This window comes from Danio rerio, chromosome 17 (genome assembly GCF_052040795.2).
Source record: "Danio rerio strain M-AB ecotype USA chromosome 17, GRCz13ab, whole genome shotgun sequence".
Lineage (NCBI taxonomy): Eukaryota > Metazoa > Chordata > Actinopteri > Cypriniformes > Danionidae > Danio > Danio rerio.
In genome coordinates, this window is record NC_141037.1 from 17,773,900 (window position 1) to 17,797,869 (window position 23,970).

At 37.4% G+C, this 23,970-nt stretch overlaps 2 protein-coding genes across 23 annotated transcripts in view; one reads left to right on the forward strand and one right to left on the reverse strand.

The window, feature by feature from the left end:
* hmbox1a (homeobox containing 1a) overlaps positions 1 to 23,970 on the reverse strand; it is a 664,927-nt gene that overhangs the window by 270,986 nt on the left and 369,971 nt on the right. The gene's annotated exons all lie outside the window — the stretch shown is intronic.
* Positions 1 to 23,970, forward strand: part of foxn3 (forkhead box N3) — a 176,752-nt gene that overhangs the window by 2,807 nt on the left and 149,975 nt on the right. The window lies entirely within an intron of this gene.

Below are 23,970 nucleotides of genomic sequence, written 5' to 3' on the forward strand. Positions count from 1 at the left end.
AAAGCCCAGATCTCGCCTCTTGAAAGATCCAATATCCTCAAGCAAAACTGTACGCCCCACCATACGCCCTTTCAAATTCAAATGCCACACAAATTCCTGCCCAGAAAGTGACTGTTAAGAGTTCTGGATTGCTTGTCGTGCGGACTTAGCCAGGCTTGGGTATAAGGGGGTGTCCGTTTATATTCACAGCATGGCGAGTGCTCCTTCGAGCTCCCCATCTCTTTTGCATTTTTGGAGATTAAGCATCACAAGTTACTCAGTATGGTGGGTGGCTGTTGGCATGGGGCGTGCAGAGAGCTAGCATTATTTAAGCACGCTGGGCCTCGGGATGAGACCGGGGCGCCGTCCGTCCGTCACAGTTGAGAGGTGAAGTTGGCTGGCGAGGAGGTCAAGGCGCTTTTTATTTTGAAGCAGTGGAGTGTGGGGCTCCTCAGCGGTGCACCTCGTCTTCTTTGTCTGTCTGAGATCTTGTAACAACAGCCAGTGGCTTGTCAACGGACCGAGTTTCGCACCGCCCCTCATGAACATTAAACAGCACAGCAAATCGGAGAAGAGCGCTCGACGAGGCAGAGAAATATGTCAAAACATCAGAAGAGTAGACAGGCAAAAAAAACAAAACACCTGATGGGAAGAATGAGATTCAGAGTCAGAGTTCCGCTCAACGCTCGACTGTCACTCGTGTTCTCGAGCGTAAAGTGAATACAGAAATGGGAAGATTCAGATATTCCTATTAAATATTTTGGCTTGCGATTTGCAGCTGAGTTCTCCAGGGCTGTTTTCTTGTGATGTGTAGCGCAGCAGACCAGTGGAGTCTGTGATAAAGGTCTCCAGTCAAAACGCATCTCCTCATCGGGTGTTCTGTCGCGTGTGACTGAAGGCGTCACGTCCTCAATCAAAATGAGGCCATACGTTTTTACCTCTCCACACTATCTCCCCTCTATCGCTTTCTCTCTTACTGACCTTCAAGCTTTTTATTTTATCTCTATCCTCGTGATTAAGTGTCTGGAATGCATGTGATGATGGTGACAACCTAATGACTGATAGACCCTTGGCAGAACTACCTCAGGGAAACATGTAGCTGATTTCTGACTGAAAGCGGGCAAGCGACATGTTTTGAATCTCGTAAGTTAATCTAAAATTAATTCCCAATATCCTGGAGACCATATTTTCCCTTGCTTTAGTTTCCTCCGTGCACTGCTTCTCCTTATTTTGGTGGCTCTCCAGTTGCATAAGAGGGGAAAAAATAACTGTAAATTTGATGTAAACACTTGGGCTTCCAGCAGAGACAAATGAGAAGTGTAGCAGCTGCTGAAATGGCTGGCCACTTAGGTCCAGTGTGAGTGCATGACCGGCTCTCCAATGCACTGGAATTATATCCCCAGCCGACCGCTGCCGATCAAATAATAACAGACTCTAGAACAGTATTGACACTCAGGTTCACACCTGGGTCAAAAGGCCCTGTGCTGCAGGCAAGATATAGAGCATTGTGCCCCAAATGCTCACTCACTGCAGCGGCTGTTTACTGTGGCTTTCAAAACATTGGAGCATAAAGTAATGTTCAGAGCTTTTCAGAATGATGTGTTTGCTGTGTTGTTGGATTGAATGCTTGTGGTTTGTTCAAAACTAAGTATTAAACCGTTGTGTGTAACTCTGTTTGTAATACAGATTTTGTTATATGACAAAGCAGAATTGGGGTCCTGGAACTGTATTTATACAGTTTGACCAGATGACTTTGAAAAAAATGTATTAATTACCAACAAATACAATAGAGCAAAGATAAAAGTGCAATAAAGAGTGCCACTTTAAAAAAAAAAAAAAATTCTCGTACCTTAATGGTAAAATACTGGCAGCAGGATTTCTAGCAGTGACCTGTAATCTTACAGTTTCATTATTGTTTTTCAAATTACGGCTTTTCTTTAATTTCACAGTGAAATCCTGGCAGCAGGGTTTGCAGCAGTGAATCATAGTCCTACAGTTTCATTACCATTTATTTATTTTTTTCAAATTACGGCTTTTTTTGTAATCTAACGGTAAAATACTGGCAGCAGGGTTTCCAGCAATGACCCATAATCTTTCAGTTTTATTACCGTTTTTTCAAATTACGGCTTTTCTTTAATTTAACAGTAAAACACTGGCAGCAGGGTTTCCAGCAGTAACCCATAATCTTACGGTTTCATTATTGTTTTTTTAAATTACGGCTTTTCTTTAATTTAACGGTAAAATACTGGCAACAGGGTTTCCAACCATTAACTGTAATCCTACAGTATAATACTGTGTTCTAAATTAAAAAATAGTTATGCATTTGTCTAATTACCCATTAAAAATACTTGTTTTTGTGTAAATACACAAAATGAAATTTTAAGTGGCACCAAATGCAGGAAAAGAATAAGTAGAAGGGGGTATTATAATGCACAATGCCTATTAATATGCCCAAGCAAATAATTTAATTACTGGTCATTAAAACATTGGAATAAGTCCACAGGCCAAGAACATTCATTCATTCATTTTCTTGTCGGCTTAGTCCCTTTATTAATCCGGGGTTGCCACAGCGGAATGAACCACCAATTTATCCAGCATGTTTTTATGCAGCGGATGCCTATCCAGCCGCAACCCATCTCTGGGAAACATCCACACACACATTCACACTCACACTCATACATTACGGGCAATTTAGCCTACCCAATTCACCTGTACCGCATGTCTTTGGACTGTGGGGGAAACCGGAGGAAACCCACGCGAACGCAGGGAGAACATGCAAACTCCACACAGGAATGCCAACTGAGCCGAGGCTCCAACCAGCGACCATCTTGCTTTGAGGCGACAGCACTACCTACTCGGCCATTGCTTCGCCAGGCCAAGAACATGACAGATTTATTCAATTGTGCAAACTTGGTACTGGTACAACCAGAAGTGGAATGTAATCTAAAATGGATGATTCTGTTGGGAGGTGGGTCATACATAAAATATAATAAACAAATTACAAGTATAGACAGATACAATAGAGCAAAGATAAAAGTGCAATAAAATGCTTTCTGGAGAGTCGAAAAGTATTCAGGTATAGAAATTGAAGAATCAGAAATAAATAAACCCTGCATGGTTTTCATTGTATAAATAAAAGTTGTATAATTATTCTTTATTCAATTTACTAATGGCATTAGTTCTTGTGCACCAGTTCTTTAAACTCTCTTGAAATCCTGACATAGTCACAGGCCTTAAAAACACATGGGAATGTTTAACCTTTACAAAGTTATGGTTAAACTCTGCATGGATTACACCAATCTTGGGTTCTGAACTGTGGCTAAAATTCCAACTCAACATTGCATGACTTGTGATGTGAATGTTGCGGATTCGCACATGGATATATTGAGGGTGAAACCATGTATTCTGCATTGCTAAAAGCTCATGTGGTTTTTCTGTCATGGTATTTTTGCTGTATTTTTTTTCTCTTTATCCTCCTGCACTCTGCTTGCCTTACTCTTGGGAACATGGATAGATAGACTGAAACCTGATCACACTAAATCTCCGATCTAGAGTCTGACACCCTTCAGGTAAAATCAGTCAACTTTTCTAGTCTTTACACAGGAAAATGTAGTTGTTTAGACTTCGTTTGTTCAACTAATATTTTACATCTTCAGTTTTTTTTTGCTTTGTCTTAGACTGAAAGATTTGAGCTTTCTTCCATTTAACATTTTATTTAGTAATAGCTTACAGTGAGAAGAAAGCAGGAGTTTTCCTTGCCAAATGCTCTGGTATCTTTGTGTGTGTGTGTGGTGTGTGATGATAGCGGAGACGGGCTGTGGTTCTGGGCCCAGTGGATCAGCGTTGTTCAAACTGATCCTATTGTCCTCTATTCTGCAGGCATCAAGGGCATTGAGAACTCAGCCGATGGACACGGTCTGTTCCAGCTTATAGAGAGAGACAGTCGCCCAAGGACACAGGGACACTTGCATTCTCAAATACAAATACGCGTACAGGTCATGTAGGAGTCAGCTTTCAGATGAAAAAAGTCTAATTTAGTTGATTGGAACAGACAGCAGCATTTTATGTACTTGGAGTAAGTGGTTTTCGGATCCAGCTGTAGCCTTCAGAGGCGGTTTATTAACAGTACCGCAATTCTGCGGTGAGCTTCGTACAAACCTGCTGAGTTTTCTGCTCATTTCAGAAAACTCCCAGCGGAGCTGATGCCCTGATTGTTTGAGAAACCTGACAAGTGCAAGACATCTCAGAGTTCAGCTTGAACACATCCTTGCAGGCCGGATCTCATTCGGGAAACTCAGGAGAATCAAGTCATTTCCATCTCCTCTCCCGCTCTATCATCAGTGTCATATTTCATTGATATTGCTTTCATTTTTGTTCTGTCAGGGAGGGCACAGCCCTGCTGTCGAGCATATAAACAACTGTATTTTACGGGGCTCTTGTGCAGCGGGGTGGCTCTCAGCTTCATTTTCAGCGCACTATGGTTTGTATCATTCTCTCTATTCGTCACGCACACACACGCGCACACACACACACATCCTGTGCCCAATCACAAGCCCAAGGCAGAATGTGTCTTCAGTGAATGACTGTCACCTCTCAGTGTCAAAACACATTCAAAACATTGTTGACATCCAGGCACCAACTCTGCATCGATTTACTACTCTAGCGAAAGTGTTTTATCACGCTGAACATTGAGGCTTTTTTGTCAACTTTATTTATTTAGAGAGTGCAAATTCTTTTGCTGGTGGCTCCCTCAAAGCTGCGCTACATTTGCTGCTTTTAAAGTGCAAATCGCCTCATTCACGTCCCATAGATGACAAGCAACAGCCACTGCCTCTGCTTTTCACGCTTGCGCTCTCTGCGTTCCTCTTTTCTGTAACACTTTTCTCTTTAGCTTTACTTAGCAGTGTGCCCCCAGTCCACTTGACCTGCTTTCACTCAATAACTGTTCATTTAGCTTGGAAAAGGGGACCGTTTCTAAAGCGGCATCGTGGCTCCTTAGGCTTATGAACGAGCTCATCAGATGAAGAGGGGTTGTAAGGAGTGTTAGTGAGTCGTGGAAAGCCCTGAGCTTGGCCTGAGCCCTCATTAATGACTTTAGAGAAGAGGGCAGCACTGATGAGCCTAACCCCTTGAATTACTCCCCTTGCCTGCGAGCCAGTGCATTGTAATGCTTGTTTGAGTTTAATGAAATGCTGGATGAGGATCACTTCTTGATTGGCAGAGGGCTTGGAGTGCTCTGGGAGTCATTCCCGGTTAACAAGTGTAAATCTTGCTTTGGTGGATTCCATAAGAGTAATCTATTTTCTTAAACATCCGATTATTATTATTTTTTTTTTATTTTTTTTTTTTGGACATGGTTGTAATGTATGCTGGCAGGTGGGGATAGAGTCTGACAGTTTTGTCTAGCACAAAATTAAACATTTTGATGGGTTAATATAATTTGTATTCTGAAAGAGTATCTGATAACATTTCTTACAAATTTCAAATAAAAAATCTAATAATGTAGAGCATGTTCTCCCACAAAAAAGACAATTGTTTATTAAAATTGGCCATTTTTTAAATTGAAAGTCAGGGTTATCAATACCAATGACCCTTTAAGGCAAGTCATTTCACTCGGCGATCAGTTTTAAAACACCTCTCAGGCAGTATGCTCGTACATTCTGTCTGAATTGAATTAAAACATCAATTTTCCAAAACTGTTTCCCAAGAATACAATTACATTACATATTTGGAATCACCAATAAAATGATTCAACAACTCTTAATTTTTGTTTCTAATCGTTTGAATTAAACAAAATCAAATTTCAATTCATTTAAAAGTACAGATTTCAAGCTTTATCTGCATATATTTCTTATGTCTGTGAAGCAAGTAGTCACGGAGATTCCAGTTCGCTTGTTGACCAAATAAATTGTCGTAAAAGCACACGTCTGGTCTGAGCTTCTCCTCCAGAGATTCATCGGTTTATTGCGATCAATGATTGGCCCCTGTGCTAGTAGGCGGCGCTTCATTCGCCATATTGACTGTTACACTTTTCCCCATTCAAAACTATATGAGTGACATGTCTTGTGTATTCTATGTCTTTTGCCAAGTGTATTCTCTTGTGAGCCCTTCTGAAGTTAAATCATTGGCATGTTGTAAAATGGACATAAACATGTCTGAAAATAAAGCATCTTCATTGCCAAATTCTCAAAATTTAAATTTTTTAAAAACAATTTTTTCTCAAAAATAAAATCTATTTTATTTAGAAAGAATAGTTTTCAGAGTAAAACTAAAAATATGCTTTACTCAAACACAAGTAAATATTGCCAATCCAGATAAAATTTGAATTTTCAAGTGGTCTCTTAAAGGGGCCTTGAAATGAGAAAAAAAAAATCCCTTGATCTTTTAACAAAAAAAGATGTCACAGGACTATAAAAACATCCTGTAAGTTTCACAGCTCAAAATATTGTCTTTACTCAGAAACAGCTTATATTGATTTCAGTTTGCCAAAATGATAGGAAGTTGATTGTTCTACACTATGATGTAATAGAACGGATAAGCTCAGCCTATGCAGAAGTGCTTATGCCTACTTCTACTGCATTGCCTGACCAGCACTGTTAATAAGCAAAACTGTTAGCCTATTACACTGCACTGACGCTTACTTCTGAGTCTACATTCACACATACCTATTCAATCAGCATTCAAATGAGGGGTGGATTACAGCACATAAATTTAAAAAAAAATGATATTTTTGATGTTATGAAATTTATTATGTTATAAAATCTTGATAATGTTATTTGTGGACCTCAGAAAACAAAACAAATAAAAAAAAGTCAAGTTGATGTTTAGTTCCAGAGTTAGTTCTTGTTCCCATTAGTTTTTTTTTTTTTCCATTGCTGTAGTATGTTTGCACATTGTTTCTTAACTACCTGGTTGACAAATTACGGTGAGATGGATTCCATAGCCTTTTTTTTTTCTCGATAGTTTTTTTTTGTGTGTGTGGTAGTAACACAGGCTAGTGGGTTGGTGTGTAGTCTGACAGTGTTGTGAACTGCAGAGGGAAAGGGGTCTATTGACTGACACCGAGACGTCTCCTCTGGGGGTAAAGCACCAGGCCACACCAGAGAAGGGACAGTGTGACGCACATTTGACAGCTCTTCTATTTTGCACGTTTAGTTTTTCTTTCTACACCCCCCATCTTCTTTGTCTTCCTCTCTTTCAGATTTTCCTTGCATCAGCACCTTCCCTAAGGTGGACGATCTAATCAGGATGGTATCATTTCTCTCTCCTGCGGCAAGCTTTGCCTCGGCAGCACCTGTCAAACGCTCTCTGTCAGAGGGCAGAGTGACTTTGAAACCCTACTAATGACCCTAGACAGCTTTTCTCTCAGTCTCCAGCACATCTAGAGGAAATGTGCTTCATCTTGCATACAGATAAATTGTCAGCTGGAATTTGGGGTTTACCTTTGGATTAAACGCTAGTGGAGAATTACAGATTGTAAATTTTCATTAGTCTTTTTTTAAATAACAAGATGCACAACAAAGGAAACCTTTTTTAGTAACTTACAGTATTTTACATATTATCAATTTGTCTGTTTGTTTGCCAACTTCTTTATGACTTTACACTGCATATTATTGCCAAACATGATTCAGGAGAACAGCTCGCTGCATCATAAAACCTCTATGCAGTTATAATGTGCAGAATATCGTGCTAAAAATTCCCATAGTTAGTTTTTGCCTCATATTTGTTATATATAGTATCAATATTTGAAATATCTCACAAGAGACAAGTATCACATATCTTATGAGTGCTGTTTTTTTCTCGGGAGGCGTCTTAGCATCCAACCAGTGCTAATATACAACCATTATTGCTGCAATTAAACACAATATCACACTGCTACGAGTGTGATATTGCGTTTATACAACAGTTCAACGGCACAATCGTGTATATAAAAAAAGTAAATCAAACACGGAGAGTCTAAAAGCCTTTTGCATTAAGTACTACTTTCTTCCACCATTCATTCACATCTGCAGCTGATGTCAAAACAGCAGAAGACATTATTAATTCACCAACGTCACTTTAGAGTTAGTGTTTGAATCGGTAACGTTGTTCGAGGGTGAGGTCTCTGAGAACCGGGATAGGAAAGTAACTGTATTAAAATAGTCACTGCCCTTATAAATAAACTGCATAGTTGCAATCTATGCAAAAGAGAGATAGATCGAAATATCGAAAATCAAAAATATTACTACCAGTTTATTAATGATTTGATCAGATGTAGTTAGAAAACATGCAGTTTTAATCTTCTAAGCAAGGGCTTATTATGGGATCCTGGCGCCATCTTGTGGATAGACAACGTATACCATCTTTGACTAACGACGCGCTGTCTCTCAGAAATTATAAATATTTTCAAATAGGCACCATCCTTATAAATAAACTGCATAGTTGTAATCTAAACAACTACATTCTCGACTAAAAAGCCCCAAAAGTACATTATGTTGTCCAACAGCAGTAATATTTGTCAAACTCTAGAGCATCCTCTGCTTGTATGTGGGCGGAGTAATACACAAAGGTAAAGAGGCCTTTGTGTGCTGTCACTGGCTGGCAAAATATCTCACGGCCATCAGCCAATCAGATTCAAGAACCAGACAGAACTGTTGTATAAATATATGTATTATATATGTATTGCACAGGTGTGATTTTTTTTCTTTTCTTTTTCTTTTCACAAACTTCAACAGTGTGTAAAAATCTTGATGGTTGTGTGGGTTTCGTCTATCAAATCTGAGCTTTATTTTATATTTTCTATAGGGTTCAAGTCAGGTGATTGGTCGGGCCATTCTACAGCCTGATTTTCTTTCTCTGAAAGCATTTGAGAGTTTCCTTGACTGTGTTTTGGATCACTGTCTTGCTGAAATGTCCACCCTGATTTCATTTTTATCATCATAGATGTTAACCTGAAGCAGCTAATATTAATTTACAATGACGAAAGGCAGAGGGTTGCTAAGTAACTACTGAGAGATTTCAGCTGCTGTCCGGGCTTTCACTGCCTTTCTACTCCTCCCTTTCTTTATGTGTTTGATACTTTTTCTCTGCGTCAAGTCATTTTAATACTCATAACTTCATTTGTAAACGAATAATATTGTTTTTGCATGTATTTATTTCTTTGGTTGTGACTAACATCTGGTGAAAAATTAAAGTCAACGGCACCTTTCAAAATAGGTTTTCTGAGAAAAATGTTGGTGTGTTGAATACTTAATTCCCCCACTCTGTGTTATTAAAACATAATTTTCATTCAAAAATGTGAGTAGGGATGTGATGACTTGACTTTAAAATAATCATTGTCTTCCAGATCCCTCTGCCTGTTCATTCTCATGTATTTTGGTAGCAACACAAAAGTCTCTCTGAAGTCGCCTTGCTTTTTAGTGCGCTTTTAGCATGTTTGCCACCATCCCGGCTGGAGTGCTTTTTTTTTTCCATTCCCTGTGTTGCCATGACATTATCAACAAGAACAAACTTTGGGCTTGTGACAGTCAGCCTCCGCCACTGTTTGCTGAAGATAAGTGAAAGAGCCACAGGTCTTCAGATGCCTCGACAACACACGCCAAAGGGAAAATAAAGAGACGGCTCTCTGGCCAGTCATTGTCTGTTTGGAATGTAGATTTGTTCTCATCTCTGCAAACACCAACCACGGCCAGAGCTCTACGTGAAAACGCTCCCTCACGATATGTTTTGTTTTAACTCAATTATCTAAAGAAAACCGCCCGTTCACAGCCATCGGGCTGCATTGTCCTGTGGGTTCGTCATATTTTTTCCAGACCGAAACAAATTCAATTGGAAATCTAATTCTGTTTGTGAGGGAGCTGATTAGCAGGGCTGCGTTTCACTTGGGGACAGTTTATGGTGTGGTAATGGAATGACATGTATAAATTGTCATCTGACACAGAGATTAAGTGAACCGGAGCGTAGTAAACATCGCCGCCATCATGTCTCCTTTCGGTGTATACCCTTCAACTTGCTCTAGCAGGTTAAGGCAACGGTGTAAAACAGGATTGGACGTTTTTCGTTAAATGGTAGTATTTGCATCTATTTTTCATATTAGTATTAGTATTAATAGTATTTTTTGTTGTTGTTTTGTCTTAACCTACCTAATCTGTGACTTTAGCCAGAATACTATACTGTAGATGTTATTAAGAAATTTAATCAACAACAATAACCATTGTAGTGATGGAGTGAAAAATAGCTACATCTGACACGACGTTTATGTTTATCTACACAACAATAGCATCATGTAAATCAGTAGTCCCTAACCTTTTTACCACCACAGATCGGTCAATGCTTGACAATTTTACCGCAGCCTAGGGGGTGGGGGTGTTGATTGCTAGGCGATCAAATGGTTTCTCAGAGGATGACAAGATGGTAAAACATTGCTGCAACTGTTTGTCTAATAAAATTAGTCTACCAAAATGTTTAGCCTATATTCCATACAAAATATGAAGCTGATTCTTAAGATGTTTTCAACCGGGTGTGCATCTCTCCCAATATGCACGCACAAGCCACCCACCTCCACTGGAAATAACGCGATAAGACAATAAATAACATGCATTTCTGAAAGGTCCCTCAACATTCAGGCCACCGTCATTTGCGATCTCCAGCAGTTGATCTTCTTCTTGAAAAAGAAATGCTGGATTCACCTGATTTATTGACAAATGGGTTGCAGATCCATTCCTTTGCCATTCACTGAGCATTTTTCTTTTTGCAAAGAAATTTTCCAAATACGTCAATTTCTTACTTATTTTGCTGCTTGTGGGTTAAATTTTGGCGCATAAGTGATCGAAATGTAACCAAGAGAATAAGATAGTTTTTCAAAATAAAAGATCTTTCAGACTCAAATAATAAATAAAACAGAAATAATGAATGTTTTCTTGTGCGGCCCAGCATCGGTTAGCAACCTGGGAGTTGGGGGACATTTGATGTAATGGCTTAGCCTACTGTACATATATGGACTATTTTGAGAGATGTAAACAAAAAATACATGATGGTCCTTACATATTTCCAGTTTTACATTTTTAATTTCCATTGCTTCCAAGAATCCAGTAAGGTCAACATATTGATAAATAATGTTATGATAGCTGTTTTAACTTGAAGGTATGATTTAAATGTCTCTTGTTACAGTTATGAATTAGTTTGATAACAAGCAGAAAATGTTCATGGCCAATGACATCACATTAAAATGGTCTCTAAATTGTAAAATGAAAAAAAAAAATGCAAGAATTGAATTGCAGAGTAGGGGTGCCATATTGTAACAAATAATTAGTGTTGGTAGTTGCTCTTAATGTAATTAGGATTATTAATGTCAATTAACAATGCATGAAAATGCTTTCGTGTTAAGTGAAATGGCACCTCTTGTTCTTGCTAACAAACACAACAAGCTATTTTAAAAACAACCTATGAATTAGTTTATTGATTTTTATGCAGTAAAACAAAAGAAAATTGCATCTTTTTTTATAACGCGAAAAAAAGCATTATTCAAACTGGAAACAAACTGTATACAGTAAATAATGAACTGAAAATGAAATCATTACAGGATAGACTTGCAATGTTATGACAAAATTAATTAGTGTTGGTTGTTGCTCTTGATAAGGATTATTAATGTCAATTAAGAATACATAAAAACATGTTTGTGTTTGGCAAAATGCCACATCAGTCTAACTAACAAATTAAGAATGGTCTCCGAGCTAGTTTATTGCTTTTTACACATAAAATATCAAGTGTTATTAAAACACTGTGACTAAATTGTGTTCCAGTTCACTGAAGCGGTCCACGACTTTAGTCAACGCAAGTTACTGACTGATTTTCTTAAAAGAAATACATGCTTACTCCCAGGCTCATTTATATCAAAGTTGATATTTAGCTGCACCATATTGGTGTTTCGTAACATCTAGTTTTTATGAGGTGAGTTGTTGGCCCAATTCTCAACCCCCAACCTGAAGGACCAAGACATACATACACTATGGACAATTTAGCTTACCCAATTCTCCTACAGCACATGTCTTTGGACTTTGGGGGAAAGCGGAGCACGTGGAGGAAGCCCACACAAAAACTCCAATTGACCCAGCCGGGGCTCGAACCAGCGACCTTCTTGTTGTGAGCCAGCAGTTGCCTCTCTTAAACAAATAAATAATGAAAACTTTTAAAGGTATAATACAGTCCCAGGTAGCAAAGAATTCTGGTCCAGATTTGGTATAAAGCTGGCATAGCAGGCATTCGTCCTTCACTGGCATACAGCATGTGGGCCAAACATGGCCCAGGTTTGGCAGAGGTAGCACCGTCATTAAGTCGGCGCACAAGCTAGATATCAAATGTAATATTTGGCCCAGATGTTAAACATTTATATGTGGGCCACATAAGTTTGGCCTCTCTTGACCTACTTTTGAAACATGTTTAATTATTTTTGATTAAAGAAACATGCATGGTGGCGCAGTGGGTAGCATTTTCACCTCACAGCAAGAAGGTCGCTGGTTTGAGCCTCAGCTGGGTCAGTTGGGCTTGCCGTGTGGAGCTTGCATGTTCTCCGCATGTTCGCATGGGTTTTCTCTGGGTGCCCCGGTTTCCCCCACAAGTCCAAAGACATAGTCCGTTGTGTATGTGTGTGAATGAGTGTGTATGGGTGTTTCTCAGTGATGGGTTGCAGCTGGAAGGGCATCCGCTGCGTAAAACATATGCTGGATAAGTTGGCGGTTCATTCCGTTGTGGCGACCCCAGATTAATAAAGTGACCAAGCCGAAAATGAATGAATAAATGAATAAAGAAAAATTTTTTCCAATTGGGTCATTTCAAGGAAAAATGTGGCCCAGTTTAGGCCCCCAAGACTTGGTCCAGTCATGTACTGTAATTCAGTGGGGCATGTGGGCCAAGCAAAAGCTAATTGTGTGGGCCAGATCTGGGCCAGTGAAATTTTGCTATTTGGGGTGTGAAATGAATATCTCACTGCAGATTGTTATAAAAAAATAGCCTGAATTTTGTGTCTAAAATTCAACCTGGAAGTGTGTTGTGACCAAAAATGGATCATTTTCAACAGTGACCAATCTTAATGCTTCTGATTGGTCGTTGCATTCATAAACTCCCTATACATTTGTTGTTGGTTTGTTGGATTTTAATGCTCAGTGCTGCATACAAATGTAAAAAAATGAACCTAATGCAACATGAGCAGATCTAAACTGCTAGTTTCCAACCAAGAACCACGCGATTCTTCCTCAAGGTTAGATCAAGGAGCGACTCCCAGAATGTTCTCCCAGGCGTTGCATATGCTGCCCCAGCACTAATTCTGCGATGGTATAGAAAGATATGCATTTTTTTGGTCAGTGGCTGTGTGATATTAACCTCAGCTCTAATTGCCTGTGTCAGCTGTGGGCAGGGATAGCGAGGCGTGATAACTTAATGCGCCAGCCCCGGATCCTGCTGACTCAAGCACAGCATGTGTTTTCCTGCGCCTTTCCTAGCCCAGGACAACAGTACAGAAATCTAAACAAGATGTATGCGCCGCCTGCATCCCGTGCGCACATGCTCCTAAATAGTTTGTCACTGCCGCTTTAGAATTGGATGTGAATTGCGCTCCTGGGAAGGTTGCAGAGATGAAAACTCATCTGGATGTAAACATATGGCAGGCGGTTAAGTGTGATAGGTGTGTTGGTGGTTAATTAGCAGAGGATAGCGATGGAGACTGTGTGTGTTATCGTGGCCTTTTGTTTATCTGGCACGCGGTCAGGCTGCAGCTGCGTCTGCCCGAGCCGATGTGTTTGTGTGTGTGTGTGTGTGTGTGTGCTCGCTCACACCTGCCTGCTTCTCTCCCGCTAATCAGAGCAGATTACACTCCGCAATTAGTCTCCCAACAGCTCATCACACCACGCCAAGACCAGAGCTCTCATCTCCTCAAAATCAGCCATAGTTGGCAGTGACTGCGTAAGATCCCAAGCAAACTCTTTGCCTGCAGAGCAAGAAAGGGAGAAAGATCTTAGGAAAGGTAATTCTAGTTTCCCTGTCTTCTCTTGCCAAAGACATATTCTACATCTGTTATCCGCGCCTGCTGTTTATGCTGGAATATGTGCTCATGAAGGGGGGGGGGGTTATACGGCTGTGTGTCCTCTGCTCCTCGCAGGGCCCGTTAATCTGTCTAGATCAAATAAAAGTCGTCAGAGATGATAAATCCTGCCTAGCGTCGGCCCTCAACCATCAGCTTGAGACCCCAAGCTTCGACGTTGCTAGGCAACTGTGTCAGAGGAGCATTGTCAGATTGCATGGCCCTACTTTTCGCCGAAGCTTTGGCAGAAGGTACAAACACCTGACTCCCTCAGATTAAGCAGCCTTTAAGGGAGTGGGTTTCTGCTACTGATCAAAATCTGGACCCCGCTGATGTGTGTTTAAGCAAGGCTGAGAGAGATTGAAAAAACAGGAGATATATGTACAGCATATTCAGATTACCTATCTGTCCCCTGCTCAGGTTTGAGAAAGATTCGTCTTCTCCTTCTCAAGGATTCGACCGGATTCAGGACACAATGGAAGTGTTTCTGAAAAGAGGTTTGCTTCCATTAAGACTGCATTTGTTGATTAAATAAAAAAAAACTGAAATTTGCTATGTGTACTTCATGCACACTTCAGAATCTCGCCGTAAGTAGTAGGTTATCCGGGTAATCTTCACATAGTTTTTCGAATTTTATAAATTCTTAAAATGATTTCAATATAGCTTAGGCCATCTTATCTGAAGTATTGTGTTGAGCCTACAAAAGTGGGCATGTCATTTTTCAAGTTTTATGTCTTTCTTTTGTATTCATTATCTCAGAAAGAAAGAATTCTTTCTTTCTTTTTTGATTTTTTTAAAGAAAATGAATACATATTTGTATTCAAATATGAATACAACAGAAAGACATAAAACTTGAAAAATTACATGTCCACTTTTGTGAAAGAAAGAAAGAAAGAAAGACAGACAGACAGACAGACAGACAGACTTATTGACTGAGCTGTGGAATGAGTGCTCTTTCGCCCGGTCTCTCACATTTATGCATCTAAACCCGCACGTTTTATGCACAAACACACCTTTTAAATGAGACAATAACTCTTGACAACTGAAAGTTACTGGCTGCTGTGTCTTTTTAATGTGGTGTGAAGATTATTATGTGTTATTGAATGAAGAGCGCAGTAAAGAAATATCACTTATTAAATTAAAACAACTTTATTATTTTATACAACATCTTTAAATTTAAAAAAGGAAACATACAGGCGATCTTAAGCAAAAAATAGACCCCCAGCCTATAAGGTATTTTATAGAATATCTTAAACCGACTAGTAGCTGTGTTTTTTCTTTCCCTCATACTTATTTATTATAACGATGGAATTTGCAACCTTCGTTAGCTAACGTTGTTTTTCGGAAATGCACACCTATGTGGTTTGTTTGATTTGGGGGTGTTCGCTAGATCTGGCCCACCAATGGAAAAGCGGTTGTTCTTTGCACCACCTGGTGGACAAATTGCTGCATTACGCTTGAAGAAACATACATGCTGAGTGGCCACATATGTACCCAGCTCGCATACTGTTTTTAGCCAACTATATTGTATGCTAGTATAAGATTTCAGACGCATCCACACTCTCCTCTCTAAATGCACCAGATACTTCCTCATCAGCACTCTGTGTTTCTGGAAAACATTGTGCAATTCTCAGTGTGCTCCGTACAGGTGAGTGGGCTTGACAAACCACCTGTAGGACACACTCTCTATTCTCCATTTGCACCAGACACTTCCTTATCAACACTACAGTATGTGTCTCTGGAAAGTATTTTGGTGAAAATAAAATGAAAAACATTAAAGAGCCCCTGTAATGCATCAAAGGAGGGTCTTATTTTGGTTTTGGGGTCTCCAACAACAGGCTGATACGCATGCAAAAAACACTTTCATTGTCTTATAGTATGCATTTATTGTTAACTATTTAGCCCAGTGACTCCCTTATGATTTGTTCAGCGATTCATTTCTTCTCAAACCCCTCTTTAGCATGATGCTCGACTGCACTGATTGGTCCGATGACTCAGTCTATTGCGATTGGTCGACTGCATTCAGTTTGAGAGAGAAACTTTTCTGATCCTTCCAATAACAAACGGCTGACGAATGCCACGCTGTAAGCATGTAGGTTGCTGAAGCACTTTTTAGAAAAATGACAGGAACACACCACAAGGCTGGGGCTATAATGCTGAGGTATTTTTGCAAAAATAAATTTCAACCACTGACTCTTCACAGCCTCATCTTTGGGTAGGAAAGAATAACACTAACTTTCCCTCACCCTACAGAGCACAGCGTCTACGCGACTCAGCTTCAGTGTTTGTCTTCTTCTTTTTCTTTATAAAGTGTCTGTAGATAGGGCTGGGGGTTTCAACTTTTCTGGGTCTGCAACAAATGGGTGGGGCTTGAGTTCCAAATCGTGCCGACACGGCTAAAGATTTGTTACCAAGGCGATTCATTCGAACTGCTCTAAGTCGACACTTATAGATTAATTAATAGTTTTAAACATGGTACACGTTCAGATTTAAGACTTAGCTGGATATTTCACTTCACTTAGAGATGTGTTACACACTGCATGGAAGGTCATTTCCAAAAACCCATAATAGGGCTCTTTAAGACTTGTCATAGCATTTATATACTTCTACTCCCTGATGATGCTTCTTTTGTCTTCACTTTGGATAAAAGTGACTTTGAATGAAAGTGTCTGCTAAATAATAACAAATAAATGTAGTAGCAAAACTGAAATTTTAGGGACCATTAATCCAGTTTTCAATTCTGCTTTTTAAATAAAAGTAAAGATGAAAATGACACGTCTTTTTTTCAATCTTTATAAAAATCCAGCAATGAATTGTGCCTTGAGCAAATGAACAAAATATCATGTTCTTAGACATGACATCTGCTGTAGAACTTCATAAAATCATCATCATGATGTCGGTATCAGATGAAAGGTGATGCAACCTGTTACTACACAGCATCATTTTTTTTCAGAGTGTCTTTATCATTTGGTTTCTTTATAGCATTTATTTATTCAGGAGTATTTTATGGCACTATGACCTCGTATACATACACAGTCAAGTGTATTTTGATTTCCCAGTTCATGACCTCTTAAAAGGACTGAATTCACTGTAAATAAATGTGGTGGGAAGTTTGATTCTGAATGGTTTCAGTTCCAGGTTTCAGTTGCTTTAATGGTTGCTCTTTTGTCCTTGATGTAGATTCAGTAGTCGTGTTGTGGCAGTGTCAGACTCTTTTACTCCTGTTCTGCATTGGCGGCATGCTGGGAAACTGGAGTACTGCCTGTAGCACTGCAGATATCACAGTAGGCCTGTAATAAGGTAAATCTGTGCAATTATTATGATTTTATAGCTAATTATGCAGCCATACATTGTGCTCTGCAAGTGTTGTGTCATAAACTTGGTATGTTGTCCTATATATATATATATATATATATATATATATATATATATATATATATATATATATATATATATATATATATATATATATATATATATATATATATATACATATATATATAGTTATTTTCTGATGAAAATCATTATTAGTTAGACAGTTTTTCTGTCTTTATTGAAAAATATATTCTAAAAGACACAGATAAGGTTAACATCTTCTGCTGGTTTCATTTCCCATGAGAATCTACGGACGAGAGCCTTGAGTTGAGCGTTGAATTATCAGTATCATGGATTGTGTGTTCGCTACATGGCAGCTGTTTTCCATAATTCCTGCATTCATGAAATGCCTGTGTTTTTGCAAATGACAGCTGGGTTCATTTGTGTTTTCACCTGGGTCAAATTTAGCTTCCGCCACGGGCACTATTTCCAATTACTAATGCCACACTGTTAAAAAAAAAATGGGGGGAAAAAAAACTGTTGACACAAGTATTTACAATTTAATAGTGTTCACCTTTGCACATGTGCTGTTTAATTGGGGAATAAATAATTTGCAAGCATTTAACCTTAACTGCAAATCAAATGCAATGAATAATATTTTAATTATGCTGCGCCAGCACTGTCGACATGTGAGTGTTTGTGCATGCGTGTGTGCATGTTTATGCGTGTGTGATTTTGACTGCCTAAATTTAGTGGTGCAGAGAGCAGCTGTTTTACTCACCTCATTAAGGGCTGTATCCTTTACAGATGAACAGTGAGGCTCATGCTAAGATCAGCCGACAGTGCAAAATACATGCATTTACACTCGAGATGACCTCGCATGAACATTACAGTTTTGAAAAACAATGGCAAAAGGCATGATTACAAACATTTAAGGACTTTTAAAAAAGGTTTTAATTTTATTTAAATAATTATTTATTATTTATTTTATTTAAATAATTAATTAGTACAGTTTAATTATTTAATTTGTTTATTTGTTTGTTTTTTTGTTTGTTTGTTTGTTTGTTTGTTTGTTTTATTTCATTATTTAATTGTATTTTATTTTATTTTATTCTTTTAAACAGCAAGCAGGCTGTTACAGGCTGTTAAACATTAAATTGTTTTATTTAAAAAACATTTTATTACATTTTTTATTTTTTTATTATTTTTTTATTATTTTTAATTTAAATATTTTAATTAAATGTTTTCATTTTGTTTTATTTAATTTTTTATTTTATCTTTTTATTTTATTTTATGTCATTATTTTACTTTTAATTTGTCATTGTTTTATTTTAATTTACCTTTTTTATTTATTTTATTTCATGTCATTGTTTTAATTTTTAATTTCTCATAATTTTATTTAAATTTTACCTAAATGTTTTAATTTACCTTTTAAATTTATTTTATTTCATGTCATTGTTTTAATTTTTAATTTCTCATAATTTTATTTAAATTTTACCTAAATGTTTTAATTTATCTTTTTATTTTTATTTTATGTCATTGTTTTTTTATTTATGTCATAATTTAATTTTAATAAAAAAAATATTTTATCTTTTTATTTTATTTTATGTCATTGTTTTATTTTTTAATTTGTCATTATTTTTTATTTTAATTAATTTTTTAATTAATCTTTTAAACGGCAAGCAGGTTGTGCATAAAATAGTTTTATTTGTTATTTTATTTTATTTCATTATTTTATTGTATTTTATCCTTTTAAACAACAAGCAGGCTGTGCATTAAATAATTTTATTTCATTTTTATTTTATTCTTTTAAACAGCAAGCAGGCCAGAACATATTTATATTTAATAAATAAATGTACTAATGGCTAGTATACATTCAGCTTAATCCAATTAGTTAATTAAAAATAATATTTAAGTTTTTCGTATCTCTCTCTCTCTCTCTCTCTCTCTCTCTCTCTCTCTCTCTTTATTTGTCCACATGTATTTGTATGTGTATAATATACTCTCAATATGAAACATTAGGAATTCACTCTGAAATTCTCACTTTCTCTTGTAATTTTCGTTTTGTTCTGCAAACTGCTGATAATTAAATAAACTAAACTTAAAATGAGAATCAGCCAATACAACAGAAAATATGCAAGTGCGTAGATTTTTTATATTTATTTGCACACACACACGCAGAAAAAAACGATTACTTAACAGTTAAAAAAAAAAAAGCTATAAAAAAAAGCTTTTAATTACAATGTCATTATTTGAAAAGAGAAAAAAATATACTGAAAAACCTTTACAGAACAAAACAAATATTAACATTTTCTTTTGGTCTCTTAATTTTTTACCTATAAATAGCTGTATGCATACACGCACAGTAAATACACTTACACTATATGAATAGACCACATCTGCAGTGTTGTCTTGTCATTTGACCTACAAAGCCTTGCCAATGACAACTCCTCCCCTGCAACCGAGATCGTAAAGTGCATCCCAGTAGCAGCAGTAGGTCAATCAGGTATTTTTCCGACACACTTTACGCAGTAGAGAAGTAAACCTATTCACGTAAAGGAACACCTAAAGCATCATTAGCATTCTTTCTTACTTCTCTCAAGAAATCTTTTCATATGTCTTTCACTATATTTATGAGGACGTTTTCATGCTGTTGCGCTTTACAAGAACCGTGAAATGCAGTCAAGTACATAAACACTGAAAATGACCTCTTCTCCAAGGCTGCTTTACACCATAACAGATCTTGCTTTATATGGATTGTGAGTGAATGTGATCGCGTTTGAAAGGAGAGCAGGTCAAATGAGCAGGAGAGCTTAAGAAATTTGGCTCGCATGCTCTCGCTGACCCCACTATCACTGAGACGCCTTTGTTTGGTGCTGATATGAAGCTCTTCCTCTGGTTATAAGTGTACTCTGAGCTTAATTCAGGAGCGCCGCCTGCCACAATGATGAATGATAGCTTATCTCCATGACCACCGCTGACCTCCGGGACGCATTCAGCTGGAGGTGGGAGCTGGTGGGAGCCGGAGGGTCAGATTTGGTCTACATTGCGGAGGCCAGCCAATGACCCAGAGAGCAAAATGGCTGGTTAATGTCTTAATGAAATGCTAGAAATGCAAAGAGGTTTAGGTGAGGGTTCTGTGTAAGTTTGCATGAGAGAGAGAGAGAGAGAGAGAGTAGACTAATAAAAAAACTAAATCAGCGATGCGCTTGCAAACAAACAAACACACTCACTAGATAGTTATAAATAAATCATTGTAAATATTTTGATTATTAATATTTATTACTACTGTTGTATCCTAAAATGCTAATTGTTAAATGTACAGTTTATTCTAATTTATTATTATTATTAATTAATTTATTTATTACTACTATTCACTGTGTGTACTATGTTTTATAAATACCGTTTATGTTCTTTTTAACGTAAACTTTAATGCTTTGGCAATGCATTTGTAACATTTTTCTTAAAGGGGGTGTTCATTAGACTGTCATGACACCTTTATGATCATGACATGACCAGTGCTGGCTATGTTACTTTTAAAAAGTAATAGATTACTGACTACTACTGGAAAAGGGCAATCTGATTACATTACTAATTACTTAATGTAAAAAGTAATCAGATTACTTATTACTTTACTTCGAAGTTACTTTTTAAACATGTCAAATATACATGGCTGCATGGTGGTGCAGTGGGTAACACGTTGTCTCACAGCAAGAAGGTCGCTGGTTCGAGCCTTGGCTGGGTCAGTTGGCGTTTCTGTGTGAAGTTTGCATGTTCTCCCCATGTTGGCGTGGGTTTCCTCCTGGTGTTCCGGTTTCCCCCACAAGTCTAAAGACACGTGCTATAGGTCAATTGGGTAGGCTAAATTGTCGTAGTGTATGTGTGTGAATGAGTATGTGTGGATATTTTACCTATAAAAGTACAAAATAAACTGCAGCTCTTTTAGTAATTCAATATTCACCTATTACAATGGGTTTAACACAGCAGCTTGACATATTCAAAAGACTTAAGGAGATAGTTTATCCAAAACTTAAAATTATCTCCTCATTTTCTTGTTCCAAACCTGTTTGTCGAAGACAAAAGAAGATTTAGACAACACAAAAGAAGACATTTAGAAGAAAACAGGATACCTGTAACCATTGACATCCATAGTATGAAAAAGCACTGCAGTGTTTGGGTGATCTGTGTTTGAGGTGATTAGTCTGCCAAGATGTGTACATTCCTTACAAAGCATGAAACTGATCAGTCAGTTTTTGTCTATTGTGCCTATAAGGAATGCAAGCATGCACAATAAGTGAATGGCCCCATAAGCATCAATGCTTCTCTTCACATTTAGAAGATACCTTCACTTCTCATCCTGCATAAAAATACAATTTAGCCTGTTTAGGCTGAGATGGGCCGCTGTGTTTTTGGGCACCATTTTCCTTCTTGGCAATGGGTATTGCCGTAGAATGCTTTCTATTTAAGTGTTTGGACAAGAGTTGAAAGTTCTTTAGAGCCTGGACATAGGCTGCATTTCACAACAAAATCTTTTTTTTATGCTCAATGAGGTCAAAAATGGCTGTATTTCCACTTGAAGTAGCAGCCATTCTCCTCACCAGCCATTTCAGCTCACATTCTCCAGAAATTTAAAAGCACATGGTTATTAACTGACATTGCAGCAGAAAACGTGATTTATCTGTTAAAAACTATATTTGTATTGTAAGTTATGCAAGTACACTGACTTTATTAACTGTAATCAAATTAATGAAATTTAAAAGTTACTTCATTTCCCGAAAATGTAATTAGAATACAGTAACGCTACTGTGGAACATGTTACATGACACATTTCATGAGTATGAAGATTTTATGCATGTTTATGACAATTATTATTAAGTGTTATTCACTTAGTTACGTCATGACAATATGACACAACCAAATACATCATAACTTTGTTTTTGTTTGTTTTTGTTATGACAACTTGACGTTACCAAGACAACGTAACTTGTCATAAATCTGTCATAAACATGATAGTCATGAGGCAATTCTAATTGTGTCATGAATATATTTTTTTTCAGTGCAACAAAATTAATTTGTCATTAAAGTTTGTTAGTAAAAGTGCCAACACTGAAATAATTTTATAATGGTGTCATTAACATTAACATTTTTACCTCTCGTTGAGGTAAAAAATAATAATAATGACGCTGTTATAAAATTATGACACAATTATAAAGGCCTCATTAAATTCATGTTATTTTATTTTATTTAAATCACAGAAGAATTAATTTGTGTTTATTCAAAACCTATAGAAATGCCTGAAATGCAGGTAAATATGCAGTAAATATGCAAAACTGAAAATTCAAATGGGTTTTGTGAGGGCTGAATGAAGGCTTGCAGTATAAAAACATGAATAAATACAACATATAAAAATAAACACAAAATAAGTCTTATTCAACATGCAACAATATCAGTGTGAGCCTTTTATTCATTTATTTTAAAATGCAGTTTGATATGAGAGTTAGATTCAGTTTTGTAAAACAAAAAGAAGAAAAAGAAAAACAAAAAGATCATAAGCTCAATATGAAGTCAACTGTAGTGTAGGTATTTGTATTTATCACCACTGTAATGTATTTGAGGTTAATTGGCATGATGTTGTATGCTTTGTTCTTGTTTATGTCCTTGTTTGTCACTGTAGAGGAGGATGCTGGGTGATTAGAGGTGGATTGTGAGGTACAGGAGACGGTATTATCATCCGTGCGTGAATGAATTTTTCTGATCCAGGCTCTGTGATTAAAGATTAAGACTGCTTTACAACCTCATCTAGCAGGATTTCGGTTGCAAGTCAAGAATCTGTCATTTGTGTGTGTGTGAGGGATAGAGAGTGTCTCTTTTTCCCTCAAGGGACTAACATCAAATAAATATAAACTGAAAAAAATAAATCAATGTTAAAAGTTTAACATTTACAGGTATTAATAATGAATAAAATATTGCTAAAAATTAAAAGAAAATTAGGTTGAAACTGAAATTCTAAAAATTAAATGAAGATATTACGAACAATGCTTAAAACATTTGGTCTCACAGCAACCTCTGCTCTGCTACTGTACGTTTGTTCTTTTTTCACACTCGACTGTCCCCCTATTTTATTTGATATTTTTACTAAATACTACATGAAAAAACAACAACAGCACAATTGGAAATTAGAAACGTTGACATAACCACATACACATTGTCTCGATCAATGTCTAACTTTCTTAGATCGCCGGAAAACATTTACATGGACTACAATCCTGTCTCACATCATATGAACTACAAGTCCTGTCATGCAACTCTCACACACCTGCTCCGGGTCTTCATTGATTAGACTCACAGTTTATGCTGCTCAAAGACTGATTACAACAACTTTAAAAACAGCACAAACACACACATTGTTGCTGAGTCTTCTGTAATGTGAAGTGACGCTGACAACAGGGAGTGAAGATCTAAACGCAGGGTTTATTATACAGAGATGGTCAGGCGAGCATCGGTCACAATCAGGAGCAAACCGATGTATGTAGGTAAATCCAGAGTCGTAGTCAAATACACAGGGGATAGTCAGTACAGGCAGGCAGCAGGCGAAGTAAACAAACAAACAAGGCGAGGGTCAA